The 13,853-nt window shown below is 44.8% G+C and overlaps 1 protein-coding gene across 2 annotated transcripts in view; it reads right to left on the reverse strand.

Annotated features, from left to right (window-relative positions):
- ZNRD2 (zinc ribbon domain containing 2) overlaps positions 1 to 3,878 on the reverse strand; it is a 13,974-nt gene extending 10,096 nt beyond the window's left edge. For both annotated transcript variants that reach the window (XM_075325288.1, XM_075325286.1), the window contains exon 1: positions 3,820 to 3,878. The gene's annotated coding sequence lies outside the window, so the exon portion shown is untranslated. The remainder of the gene's footprint in view (positions 1 to 3,819) is intronic.
- Between the last annotated feature and the right edge of the window lie 9,975 nt (positions 3,879 to 13,853).

The raw sequence follows: 13,853 nt of genomic DNA on the forward strand, positions 1-13,853 counted from the left end.
AAAAAGTGAAAAAAAAAGTTTTATTAAAAAATAAAAATTAAAAAAGTTATAACCACCCCCTTTTGCCCATTAAAAATAAAAACAAAAAAAACAAAAAATACACGTTTTGCATCACCATATTTAGAAATGTCTAATCTATCAAAATATATAATGAATTGATTTGATCAGTAAATGGCGTAACAAGAAAAAAAAATCATAACGCCAGAATTACGTGTTTTTGGTCGCCACAACATTGCAATAAAATGCAACAAAAATCGATCATAACATTGTATGTACCGCAAAATAGTATCAGTAAAAATGTCAGCTGAAGACGCAAAAAATAAGCCGTCACTGAGCCCCAGATACTGAAAAATGAGAATGTTACAGGTTTTGAAAAATCGCGAAAAAAACAAATTTTTTTTTTTTACAAATTTGTGATTTTTTTCACCACTTGTATTAAAAAAAAACCCCATAAGTGTTTGGTCTCTATGAACTCGTACTGACCTGAGGAATCATGCTGCCAGGTCAGATTTACCATATAATAAACCTGATAAATAAAAAAAACCAACATTGTGGAATTGCACTTGTTTTGCTTTTTAATTTATTTTGTCCCAGTCCACAATGGGTCAGAATGAACGGTGTCATTCAAAAATACATCTCATCCTGCAAAAAGCAAGCCTTTCCTTGCGTTTAGGATCAGTTTTGAACTGCAGCGTTTTTGTGCCCAAATGCATGCGTTTTGGTTTTCCATTAAAGACAATGAGAATTCATGATTTCTTGTCCGCACTTTGCGTTTCCAAACGCATCTCAAAATTTGCATAAGTTTGGTCAAAAACCATGCGTTCAGAAAAGGACCCTGTCAATTGTTTTTGCCATTTGTGGTGCGTTTTGTTAACATTGAAGTCAATGAGAAGTAGCAAAAAGCAAGAAATATCAAAATTCCTGCGTTTTACCTGCTTTTTCATTGTAGAAAACATGCGTTTTGGACTACCAAAACGCATGCTTTTTGAACGTCAAAATAATGATTTGATATGTCCCTTTACACACACACATAATCCGACAATTAAATTTAAGAATAATATGCATTTATTGCTATTTTACCGATAAAATGTATATTAACGCTATAATTTTATTAAATATATCTTTTTCCATTATTTTTCCCATTAATATAGATTTGTCCCTTTTTTTTCTCTTTTTTCATTCTGTTTGACTATGTAATCTTTATTTAGCAGTGTTTTGATGTTCAAAATGCATCTGTGGAAACGCATGTGGAAACGCATGGAAAAAGCGCTAAAAACGTATCTAAAAAGCAGTAAATACGCATGCGTTTTGTGCGCTACATTTCTGAAAAAGGCAACTTTGGCTAAATCAATTAAGGCTAAAACGTGCGTTTACAACTGCATGTAGGACGACGGAAAGTGCGCACATAGCCTAAAGGCTACTTTACACACTGCGATATCGGTCCCGATATCGCTAGTGTGGGTACCCGCCCCCATCTGTTGCGCGACACGGGCAAATCGCTGCCGGTGTCGCACAACAGCCGTCACACATACATACCTGTCCGGCGACGTCGCTGTGACGGGCGAACCGCCTCCTTTCTAAGGGGGCGGTCCGTGCGGCGTCACAGCGACGTCACTGAACCGCCGCCCAATAGCAGTGGAGGGGCGGAGCTGAGCGGGACGTAACATCCCGCCCACCTCCTTCCTTCCTCATAGCGGCCGGGAGGCAGGTAAGGGGAGCTTCCTCGTTCCTGCGGCGTCACACGGAGCGATGTGTGCTGCTGCAGGAACGAGGAACAACCTCGTTACTGCTGCAGTAACGAGATTTGAGAATGGACCCCCATGTCGCCGATTAGCGATTTTGCACATTTTTGCAACGATGCAAAATCGCTTATCGGTGTCACACGCAACGGCATCGCTAATGCGGCCGGATGTGCGTCACGAATTCCGTGACCCCAACGACTCCGCATTAGCGATGTCGCAGCGTGTAAAGCCCGCTTTAGGCTAACTTGAGAAAAAAATAAAATAAAAACGTTATGGCTTTTGGAAAAAAAGAGGAGGAAAACAATGAAAAAAAAACGAGAGAAAATTGCTCAGGGGTGTAGGGGTTAAATATGCAAGTTGCTTCTTCAGAGAGAAAGAGCTCTTGAACTCTAGCGCCACCTATTGGAAGTAGCAGTCCTAAATAGCGACCCATTAATGAGCCTTGGCATATGATTTAGGATAAAAGCCAAACCAGAATTTCAATTTGTAGACATGTGTTTTGGGGTGTTGCCCCTCATCAGTGCAAAGTATGAGATCTGATTTGGCTGTATGAGAGGCATCTGACGGTGGTTTAACACTAGAAGTCCCAGAGAGGGGTCATGTAACATTTCTACCATTGAAACCATATGGAGCTCGAAATTCCTGGGACTTCTAGTGTTAGGCTATGTGCGCACGTGTGCGTAATTCATGCAGTTACGCTGCGCTTTGTAGCACAGCGTAACTGCATGCGTCCTGCGTCCCCTGCACAATCTATGGAGATTGTGCAGGGGCTGTGCGCACGTGGCGTCTTAGAGCGCAGCGATTCGGCTGCTGCCTGAATCGCTGCGTTCTAAGAAGTGACATGTCACTTCTTCCGTGCGCTTTGCCGGCAGCCCCTGCTCTGTCTATGGCAGGAGCTGCAGGCAGAGCGCACGTTCTCTGCCGGCACCATGCGCTTCAGAACGGAGCTTTTCAGCTGCGCTCTGAAGCGCACCTTTTAGGTGCAGTGCAGAGCGCACACGTGCGCACATAGCCTTAAGGGGTATCAAATGTTTCACTTTGTGGGGAGTGACATGCCAGTGTTAGGAAGCTTATAAGCCATGCAATGCTCCTCAAAGTAAAAGTTTAAGAGGCCTGCTTCCCTTTGTAAATGCCTGAAAGGGTGATTTTCTTCCTTTCTGACAAGCAGTATTCATACTGTAGCACTTAGGTTCCACTATTGATCTTTATCAGAAAAAGAGCTTGACTAAAGAAGGGGGGGAATCTGAGAACCTCTGTCTTGCAGAATAAAATAGAAGGTCTTGTAGAACCGAGAGCAAGCGACAATAGCCCTTTAACATGAAGTGAGAGCTAACAGAAAGGAGGTCTTCCTAGATAAGTGTACCGGGGAGGAACAGTCATCTAGAGCGAGTGAAGTACACTGTGTGCCATGCTATTTGAAAGTGATAACAAACTGTTATGGCAGTTACATGTGGTAATATTGATCTAACTGCCTACTTTTGGTTATGTTGGTAGTTTGGTTGCTGTTTCTTACATTTTATGTGGACCCAATGTTTAACAGACAAGAGGGCTCCTCCGAGGACGAGGACCTGGGATTAATTAGTATTGAGACCTCCTGATCCCAGGTCCCCTAAAGGAAGGCCCTGACAATAGGGAGAGGGAAGCGGAATCTCCTCCTAACACTCACCTGAGTCTGATACCTACACTCCTTAATGTCCCTAGATGGGTCCTTCACCCTGTGCTTTATCACATGCCTAAACTCTTGCTGGCCCTGAACTTGACTAGCTTGTAGGCCAGTGAGACACTAATCTTGCTGCAATATTAAAACAACACGAGGAAGGTAAGACAAATGGATGAGGAATGACACAACACATTGCTTCAGTTGCAGCTGTGAAATTTCCTGCTGGAGAAACCAGGAGTGCAAACACCTCAGGTTCTCCAGAGATAGTCTCCTTCAAAGTAGTCAGTATAAAAGATCTATCACTGGAATGGAGTGAAGCCAGGAGAGGGTAAATATAGTGGAAGGGAGTGATGTTAAAATAATGCAGTTCTGATTAAGGCTATGACTAATCTCAGCCAGAAAGGAAAAGGTCCTTACCCCTTCAGCATCAGATGCAAGTAAATCCTCTCCAATACAAGATAACAGTCAAGAGGGCTCTGCAAAAAAAACAAGATCAATTAAGCGTTGAGACCTCCCGATCCCAGATCCCCTGGATTTTAAATATGTTATGCCCTTAGGTTGATATAGCAAAGTTTTAAATGGAAACTACAACCCTGGTATCTGTTACTAGAGCAGATTAATATCCCCAAGGACCGAAATGTAGTTCTTTAGTAGGAAAAAAAGATGAAAGTAAGTGTCCCTTTTATGCATGGGTTCTGCAAACCTTACCACCTCCCTAAGCCACACTTGCAATGCTCAGTACATAAATTGGCATTACTGATAAAGGTTTCAATGCTAATACAGTTTGGCTGTTGCTGTAGCAGAACACTGCCCACCAGCTGCTGGTCATTTCACCAAACTGTCCAACAACAGCGGGATGCATTTTGCTCATTGTTCTGTGAGCCGCCTGCATGACCTAAACGTGGTACTGTGTCCTGGAGCGTTTCTGGACTTGTCTCTCATTGAGCCCATCGGGGGAGTAATTGGTCGGCAATTGCAAAGGGAGCTGCCAGCGGTGGATTTTGATGAATTGCCAAAGTGCATTCAGCGCGGCAGAGCTTTCCTCAACCACTTCACTAATAGCAGCCAAGGTTGTAAGCTCAGACTCCATACTGAATAAATTGAGATGTTCTGAATATTTTGGTTCCATTTTTTTCATCATGTGCAGATCAGTAACCCATCGCCATCCTGTGATTTCCATCATTTCAAACCTTTCCCATTTGGTGTTACAATTTCAATTTTGAGGAGCGAATGTATCCCAAAATGTAATTAAAACTATAACTCATGCAGCACAAAAAAAATCATGCTAACTCAGACTTTGGCAAACAGTTCTCTTTTATTACATGAATGCATCAAAAGTAAAAAGTAACATTGTAAAGTCAGAGCTCAGGAGGAATAAGATCTCATATTAGACCAAATCTCTTGCGTAATAATGAAGCATTTTGTGCACGCTTTGAAGAAATCAAGTACATGTTTGATCCCATTAATAGATGTAGAATTTTTGCAGAATGAAGTTGTTTTATCTCAGAAAAAGATAATATAAAACATTGACCCTCAAGTTTATTAAATGTCATTGTGATTTGGAAGAATACAATGCATTTTTAAAAAGCAAAATGTACGTTCACGGTATAAGATAAGTACTGATGAGCGGGCACTACAATGCTCTGGTGCTCAGTACTCGTAACTAGTGATGAGTGGGCACTACCATGCTCAGGTGCTCAGTACTCGTAACTAGTGATGAGTGGGCACTACAATGCTCAGGTGCTCAGTACTCGTAACTAGTGATGAGAGAGCACTACCATGCTCGGGTGCTCTGTGCTGATAACTAGTGATGAGGGAGCACTACCATGCTCGGGTGCTCTGTACTCGTAACTTGTGATGAGCGGGCACTACAATGCTTGTGTGCTCAGTACTAGTAACTAGTGATGAGCGAGCACTACCATGCTCGGGTGCTCAGTACTCGTAACTAGTGATGAGCGGGCGCTACCATGCTCGTGTGCTCAGTACTTGTAAATAGTGATGAGCGGGCACTACCATGCTTGGGTGCTCAGTACTCGTAACTAGTAATGAGTGAGCACTACCATGCTCGGGTACTTAGTACTCGTAACTAATGATGAGCAGGAACTACCATGCTCGGGTGCTCTGTACTCGTAACCAGTGATGAGCGGGCACTACCATGCTCGTGTGCTCAGTACTTGTAACTAGTGATGAGCAGGCACTACCATGCTCGGGTGCTCAGTATTCGTAACTAGTGATGCGTGGGCACTACCATGCTCGAGTACTTGGTACTCGTAACTAGTGATGAGCAAGTGTGGCACCCCTGGGGCTTCAGTTACCACAGAGGTACTGCACCTCAGCCAGAGGTGTGGTGCTCCATCCTGGGTACAGAAGAGGTCATCCACCGGTATGCACACAAAACACATAACGCCTCAATTAGCAGCTCTCCACGAGGTCAGGGTTAGGGCTTGGTTCCATTAATGCTATGTATAGCCACCAGTGGTGATGGTTCCTCCCTTCCCCTAATCCGACAGGGCCTGGGGGTGGAAGTCTAGTGAGTTGAGGACACTGTAGTGTCAGGAAGTTGGAAGGAAGCAGTGGAGGAGTCAAGACCTGTGGTCTGGAGCTGGTGCAGCTCGACCCAGGCACAAGACAGCAGGAGTCTTAGAGACCACGGGAAGTGCGCCATTCTCCCATGGTCTCGTTCCACAAACAATGTATTGGAGTGGAGAGACTTGGCCGTAGAACGGGGACTGGTCCCTAGGCTAGAGGAGAAGAACCAACGTGCTCCGGTAGAAAAACAAGAGGCTAAGGACCATCTAGTACCGAAGCCAAACCCACACACGAAGGAAGGTGACCACATAGGGCCAAGGGACAGAGCTTCAAGCCACCCGACAGGGTCTGCGGACACCGGCTCAGGGCACTGTGTGAGTAGGCGCAGGACAGGTGGGAGAGAAGTCTGCACAGGAAGACGACCTACATAAAAAAGATGCACCGGACGTGGCCTCCGAACTACCCGGGATTGGCTGGAGCCCATCACTGTGAAACCCAGCACTGCAAAGGTGGTCACTGACTAGTCGTGTTACCTTGGAACCTGCTACAGTGAGTAAATAAAACCTTGAGACTGCATCCTTCTGTAGCTCTGTTATTCACCTGCGCCTCCGGTCCTGCACTCCCACCATTGACTTCTACTATTCCCATCCGCCCTGAGGCCCAGCTCTGCCTGTGGAGAGCTATACCAACCAAGCTGCATCACCATCTGTCCCGGTGGTCCCCATCCCAAAGTGGCGGCACCTAACTTGCCGCATACCGCAGGTGGCATCACGAATAACTGTCATCATCCCCTTTATATTTATACAAAACCGCCGGGGTCATGGAACAGCGCCTCGCCACTGCAACGTCCCAGAACCAGAACTGCGGCTCGGTAACAAGTGCCCCACAGCCCCGGCGCGGGCGTGTTAAATACATCCATGAAAAAAAATGGGATCTAAACATCCTCCATGAGCGACTACTACCATTATCCAGGAGAATGTGGTGATGAGCAGTATGATGGAGACAATGTCACAAGGCAAAAGTGATAACTAAATGGCTCAGTGAACAAAACGTTTATATTTTGGGTCCATGTCCAGGAAACTCCCCAGATCTTAATCCCATAGAGGACCTGTGGTCAATTCTCAAAAAATGGATGGAGAAACAAAACCACAAAAATTGTGATAAACTCAACGAACTAAATACACAAGAATGAGTCATCAGTCAGAATTTGGCCCAGAAGCCGATATCCAGCTGCCAGGGACAAAGGGCTGAAATCTAGAAAAATAAGGGTCAACGCTATAAATATTGAGTCTTTGCATAAACTTGATTTGTTAATAAAAAGTTTAAAACTTTATGAAATGGTTTATGTTTATACTGAAGTAACCACAGAAACAAAACATCAACTAAAAGATCTAAAAACACTAAAGCAGCAAACTGACAAAACCAAAATTTGTGTCACTCTCAAAACTTTTGGGTACGACTGTATGCTGCATTGTAGTGGTGGCATCCTTGCAGGCATACTGACTTAAGACCCTGTTACACGTAACGACATCTCTAACGCGATATCGCTGGGGTCATGAAAATCATGACGCACATCCGGCCTCGTTAGCGACGTCGTTGCGTGTGACACTTACGAGCGACTGCTAACGATCCCAAATACTTACCAAGTCGTTGATTGTTGACACGTTCAATTTCAAAATATTGTTCCTCGTTCTGGACGCAGGTTGTTCGTCGTTCCTGAGGCAGCACACGTCGCTACATGTGACACCCCAGGAACGACGAACAACAGCGTTCCTGCTTCCTTCAGCAACGAGGTGGGAGTGACGTTCATGCGGCTGCTCTCCGCCCCTCCGCTTCTATTGGTGGCCTGCTGTGTGACGTCACTGTGGCGCTTAAAAAAGAGGTTGTTCGGCGGCCACAGCGACATCGTTTGTAAGTTATTTTGGTGTGACGTGTACCCGCGATATTGTTCGCCACGGGCAGCGATTTGCCCGTGACGCACAAACGATGGGGGCGGGTGCGATCGCTAGCGACATCGCTAGGGATGTCGCTGCGTGTAAAGCAGCCATTACTAGGGTTGCTTCCTCCCCCTCTGCCCTGAGGCTGTCCATGTGTGCTCCTTCATCCTCCTCCTCCTGAGGCCTGTGCATGCAGCTCTGGTCTCTGGTAGTTTACTTAGGGCACACATGTGCGCAGCAGCCCTCCTCTTAAATGACCAGCAGCTATTTCCTGGAAATGCCTTTCAACCTGTGGCTGAGAGGCACTATGTATTTAAGACACTCTCCCATTAAGGAAGGTGCCTGTGCAGAATCCATAGTTTGGCTATCAGTCTGCTAGCTAGTTGTCAGGTCCCGAGCTCCTGTTCCGTTATCCTTGTATCCGTCACCTGTACCTATCTTCCCATACCTATCTGTCCCTGCTATGCTCACCATAACTGTCTGTACCCGTCTCAGTCATCTCACCTTTCCTGCCTGCCCCTGTGTCTATACCTGAGTCTATCTCCTGTCCTGGGGGTCAGCTGACACAGTCCCAGTCACTGCCCTGGGAGTGATACCTGACGTCCACCTCACAGTAGTCACTTAATTAACCCCCTTTCACTAAAAGGTCCACTACTCTTTGCCTCTATACTGGCCGTGTGCATTATATGCCTGCTTCTACATTGGTATATGTCAAAAAAGCCGTTCATTGTAGGTATACACCCTACAGTTCAAAAGTTTGGGGTCACCCAGACAATTTTCCATGAAAAATCATACTTTTTTTATAAAATGAGTTGCATAATGAATCGAAAATATAGTCCAGACATTGACTAGGTTACAAATAACATTGACTCTGGCATTTTGCGGGCATTATTTAATGAAGCTGCCAGTTGAGGACCTGTGAGGCATCGATTTCTCAAACTAGAGACGGTAATGTACTTGTCTTGTTGCTCAGTTGTGCAGTGCGGCCTCCCACGTCTCTTTCTACTCTGGTTAGAGCCTGTTTGTGCTCTCCTCTGAAGGGAGTAGTACACCTCGTTAGGTAATCTTCAGTTTCTTGGCAATTTCTCGCATGGAATATCCTTCATTTCTAAGAACAAGAATAGACTGTCGAGTTTCACATAAAAGTTCTCTTTTTCTGCCCATTTTGAGAGTTTAATGGAACCAACAAATGTAATGCTCCAGATTCTCAACTAGCTTAAAGGAAGGTCAGTTTTATAGCTTCTCTAATCAGCAAAACTGTTTTCAGCTGTGCTAACATACTTGTACAAGGGTTTTCAAGGGATTTCTAAACATCCATTAGCCTTTTAACACAGCAAACACAATGTACCATTAGAACACTGGAGTGGTGCTTTATGGAAATGGGCCTCTATACACCTATGTAGATATTGCTTTAAAAACCAGACGTTTGCAGCCAGAATAGTAATTTACTACATTAACAATGTATAGAGGGTATTTCTGTTTAATTTAATGTTAGCTTCATTGAAAAAAAATGTGCTTTTCTTTAAAAAATAAGGAAATATTTAAGTTACCCTAAACTTTTGAACTGTAGTGTATCTTTGTCATAGCATGTCTTACCATGTCAAAGTGACAGGGCGGAAACGCCATTACCTACGTAGCGCTCTCTAATATACAAATTAAGCACACTGAATACAGTTTTATGGTAAAACAATAATGTAACAATTTATTAAGATTGCATCAGGATAATGTTCAATTATGGAATGGCAGAAGCAATATTACCCTGTTCTATTGATTCAATTAATGTAAATCATACAGTCAATATAAATCATAGTATATAGAGAAATAAAGCATCAATACATTACTGAAATATTGTAGCATCACTTCCCCACCGGAGGGACCACGGTCAGCCAGAAAGAAATACTCTGGTATCACCATCACAGAAGAAGTGTGTCCACTAATTCTGGAATGTCCCTAACTCGCTGAACAGGGTCCCCTTTTTTTTATACACAGCTCTCACATCCTCCTCCATCACATCTGTGTAGTATGCTGTTTTTCACAAAGTTTAAGTCAGCACAGTGCTTCAAGGTTGTCTGTTACTAACATAACAACCCAAAGTTTGTTTGTAAGGTTTGTTTGCTATTGTCTAACATCTCAAAGTTCACTGGTATGTTGTTTTCACCAAGTTAACTCCTCATGTTCAGGCATAAAGCTCTAAGATTGTAGCACATGGACAGCATGACCTCCATAATCACGTATTCTGAAGACTAGATATCTATTTTAATCCAATCACTCACTCATACTTATACCATTTGTATCACATATCACTATGGTAAAAAAATGCAGAATTCTGTTGGTGGTTAGCTTCCAGGCTGACAGACATGACTGATCAACTCAAAGCTAGATTGGCACCGCTCCGACAGCAGAGAGAACAGAAGCTTGGCAGTAGTGTTTCTATGCCAGGCTGTTATGTTGACTTTTTACATTTCTGCTTTATTTCCATGGGCTAAATCCCAGTTTCCAGAATTTGCACTTCCATTCAACAGAAAATGGAATTTCGCACATGTCCCTTCCACTTCAATGGTTGGAATCGTCTATTTGAGTTGAAATACTACTCCTCGTAGAGTATTTGGTTTTCTAGATCAGCTCCATTCTGCAAATTGCACCTATAAACTCCACTGACCTGTGTATCCCGAATTTCCATTGTCTATTCACCCTGTATGCAGTTTGGGATCGCATCCTCCCCAAGGAAATCAATTTCTCATTTATTCTGGGATCATTATCTTGCTGTGGAGCATAGCTTTGTGTGTTTATATATTATTTGATTTCTTTTATTGCTTTTCACCGGTCTTTAATCATTCCCTATACAGTAATTAGATTGTGTAATTTTGTGAGGGTTATCTTACTCATCGTACTTATGTTTGATTACAAGATTATTTGGTTATTAGCCGGTTGTTTCCCTCTTTATTCACCGGGGAGGGATCTTCCCTTTATCTGCGAACATTTTTAATATGGATTTTGTTTTAGAATCCATCTCCCTTATTAAATGTTAATCAAGTCTGTTAAACATTTATAGCTTTTATTGTTACATTTTAATAAGGGTTTGGCTTGCCTAGTTCAGTTTTTTGTTTAGTTTCTCCTTTATGTTGATTGTTTGCTATGATTGGGTTCCAGTTTTTTGGCTTTTACTTTTCCTTACTTTTATTTTACATTTCACATATATTTGAAAAGCCTTCAGCACATAGGGGTACTTTGCACGCTGCGACATCGCTAGCCGATGATAGCGATGTTGAGCGCGATAGTCCCTGCCCCCGTCGCACATGCGATATCTTGTGATAGCTGCCGTAGCGAACATTATCGCTACGGTAGCTTCACACGCACTTACCTGCTCGGCGATGTCGCTGTGACTGCCGAAGAATCCCTCCTTCAAGGAGGCGGTGCATTCGGCGTCACCACGACGTCACTAATCGGCCGGCCAATAGAAGCGGAGGGGCGGAGATGAGCGGGATGTAAACATCCCGCCCACCTTCTCCCTTCCGCATTGCCGGTGGACGGCGGGCGCAGGTAAGGAGATGTTTGTCACTCCTGCGGCTTCACACACAGCGATGTGTGGAGCTGCAGGAACGACAAACAACATCGTACCTGCGGACGCACCGACATTATGAAAATGATCGACGTGACACAGATCACCGATTCTTGACTGTTTCACGCTCGTTCATCTTCTCTCCTAGGCTTTACACGTTGCGACGTCGTTACCGGCGCCGGATGTGCGTCACTTTCGATTTGACCCAGACGATATCGCAGTAGCGATGTCGCAACGTGCAAAGTACCCCATACTGTAAATCAGAAATGTCCATCATAAATACCAGAATATTATTCTCGCCTCACGCTTCACCTGTCTCACCGTCACAACTCATCCTTAACCGCACACCCCCATGATCGTCTACTTGCTCCTATTATCTGTCTCTGGTCTCCTTTCCTTCAGTCTTCACTCTTCAGGACCTGAATTGAATCTAATGTGGTCCGGTGGTCAGACAATACGACCAAAGAGCACAAACTCAAGGTTCAAATCCAGACAAATGACAGGGAGAAGGCGGGCAACTGTTCCCCAGAGCACCCACACACAGCAAGTTCCTAGCACAAGGGTTAGGTGTTACTTTTTCGTGAAAGGGAAGGGAAAGGAAACCCTGTGTCTAGTGAAAGGGAAGAGGGTGACCCCTGACCAAACTTAGTGTTGGTCCCTGGGCTCCCTCACCATCATAGATAGGTTCCACAGGTTCCGCACCTATGCACCGAGCCGGATACCTGACCCTAGGTATCCCTAGTACCGGGTCCTAAGTAGGGAATGGATGGGATGAGCTCTTCATACACCCCACTAAACACTATAGAAGACACAAGGAGGACACACAGGGGGAAATGGATGAACTCCTTATTAGATGACTCAGGTAGAAGTTCAGCAAAGTAACAGCAACAATACTACAGATGAGTACAAGACGCCTGCTTGCAACCAGAGCTTGTATGAACTTAATAATATCACCAGCACCAGACCAGGGAAGAAGGGAGTATTTAAAGGGGAATACTGATAATCAGCTGCTGGATGGAAGGAGAGCTTCTCTGGGACCTGAAGGGGAAAAGATGCAAACCCAGCAGGAAAGCAACACTACTACAGATGAGTACAAGCCACCTGCTTGCAACTAGAGCTCGTATAAACTGAAAATATCACCAGCACCAGTCCAGGGAAGAAGGAAGTATTTAAGCACAAGGGGAATACTGATAATCAGCAGCTGGATGGAAGGAGCGCTCCTCTGGGTCCTGAAGGGGAAAAGATGCAAACCCAGCAGGAAAGCAACAATACTACAGATGAGTACAAACCGCCTGCTTGCAACTAGAGCTTGTGTGAACTGAAAATATCACCAGCACCAGTCCAGGGAAGAAGGGAGTATTTAAGCACAAGGGGAATACTGATAATCAGCAGCTGGATGGAAGGAGAGCTCCTCTGGGTCCTAAAGGGGAAAAGATGCAAACCCAGCATGAATGCTCCCTAGTACAATGAATATTGATAACAAGAACAATAGAAAGTTATGGAGCATTTTGCACAAATGCTGTGATCTTCTATTGCCAGAAACCTGTCTGTCACCCGTGACACAGAATAAACAATTTAATGGCCCCTTCCTTGTATTGACATGTGAAATTTCGACAGAGCCTAACGAGGCTTATAGCCAGCGAAAACCTCTTTAGAACAATATAAACCAGAGTCTATCACATATTACATCTGAGCATAAACATTTATAAAGTTCGACTTCTGCAAATGTGTCGCCCTGGGCAAGCCAGGGGACACAGGTCACACACCACCACACCCTACATCCCAGGTAGGAACATCTAAGCTAACCAAAAATCCTTGTTGCCTTCCTCCAGAGACTGATGATTCACACCAGGGGGTGGGCCAGGCGGTTGGCTCCGCCCACCGAGGAGTTCACAGCTCTGGAGGCGGGAGAAACCAGTCAGTCCAGTGAGGGACATGAAAGAGTAAACAGCAAGATTAGCCCAGGCAGAGCTGAAGTTGAAGTCTAGTCAGGGAGGAGGAAGTGGAAGGAGTGGAGGAGTAGCCCAGACAGGGCTAAAGTAAAGAGCTAAGTGAAAGTGAAGAAAGAAAAGGAGTAAAGGAGGAAAGCAAGAGTGGTGACAGAACAGAAGGAGTGTGCAAAAGCCTGAGGTAGTCCAGCTGTGTGCAGGACAGGTCAGCAAGGTCAGCAACGGCGGTGACTGTCTGGAGGGGGACCGTTTGGAAGTTCCTGGAAGGACCCCGGAGGCTGTGTGCCCGGCGGTCTGGAGCAGTGTTCCGAAGGACAGTCAGCACCAGGGCAGGGGCCTCTCGGACCCCGGCAAGGCTTGGAGTCGCCATAATTTGCCGAATCCGTCAGTGAAGGGGACGTAGATCCCCCAACAACCAAGTCCCGATTGAAGGCAACAGCCCAGCCAGTGTAAGAGAGACACCGCCACCGCCAAGGC

Source organism: Anomaloglossus baeobatrachus, chromosome 10, assembly GCF_048569485.1.
Source record: "Anomaloglossus baeobatrachus isolate aAnoBae1 chromosome 10, aAnoBae1.hap1, whole genome shotgun sequence".
NCBI lineage: Eukaryota > Metazoa > Chordata > Amphibia > Anura > Aromobatidae > Anomaloglossus > Anomaloglossus baeobatrachus.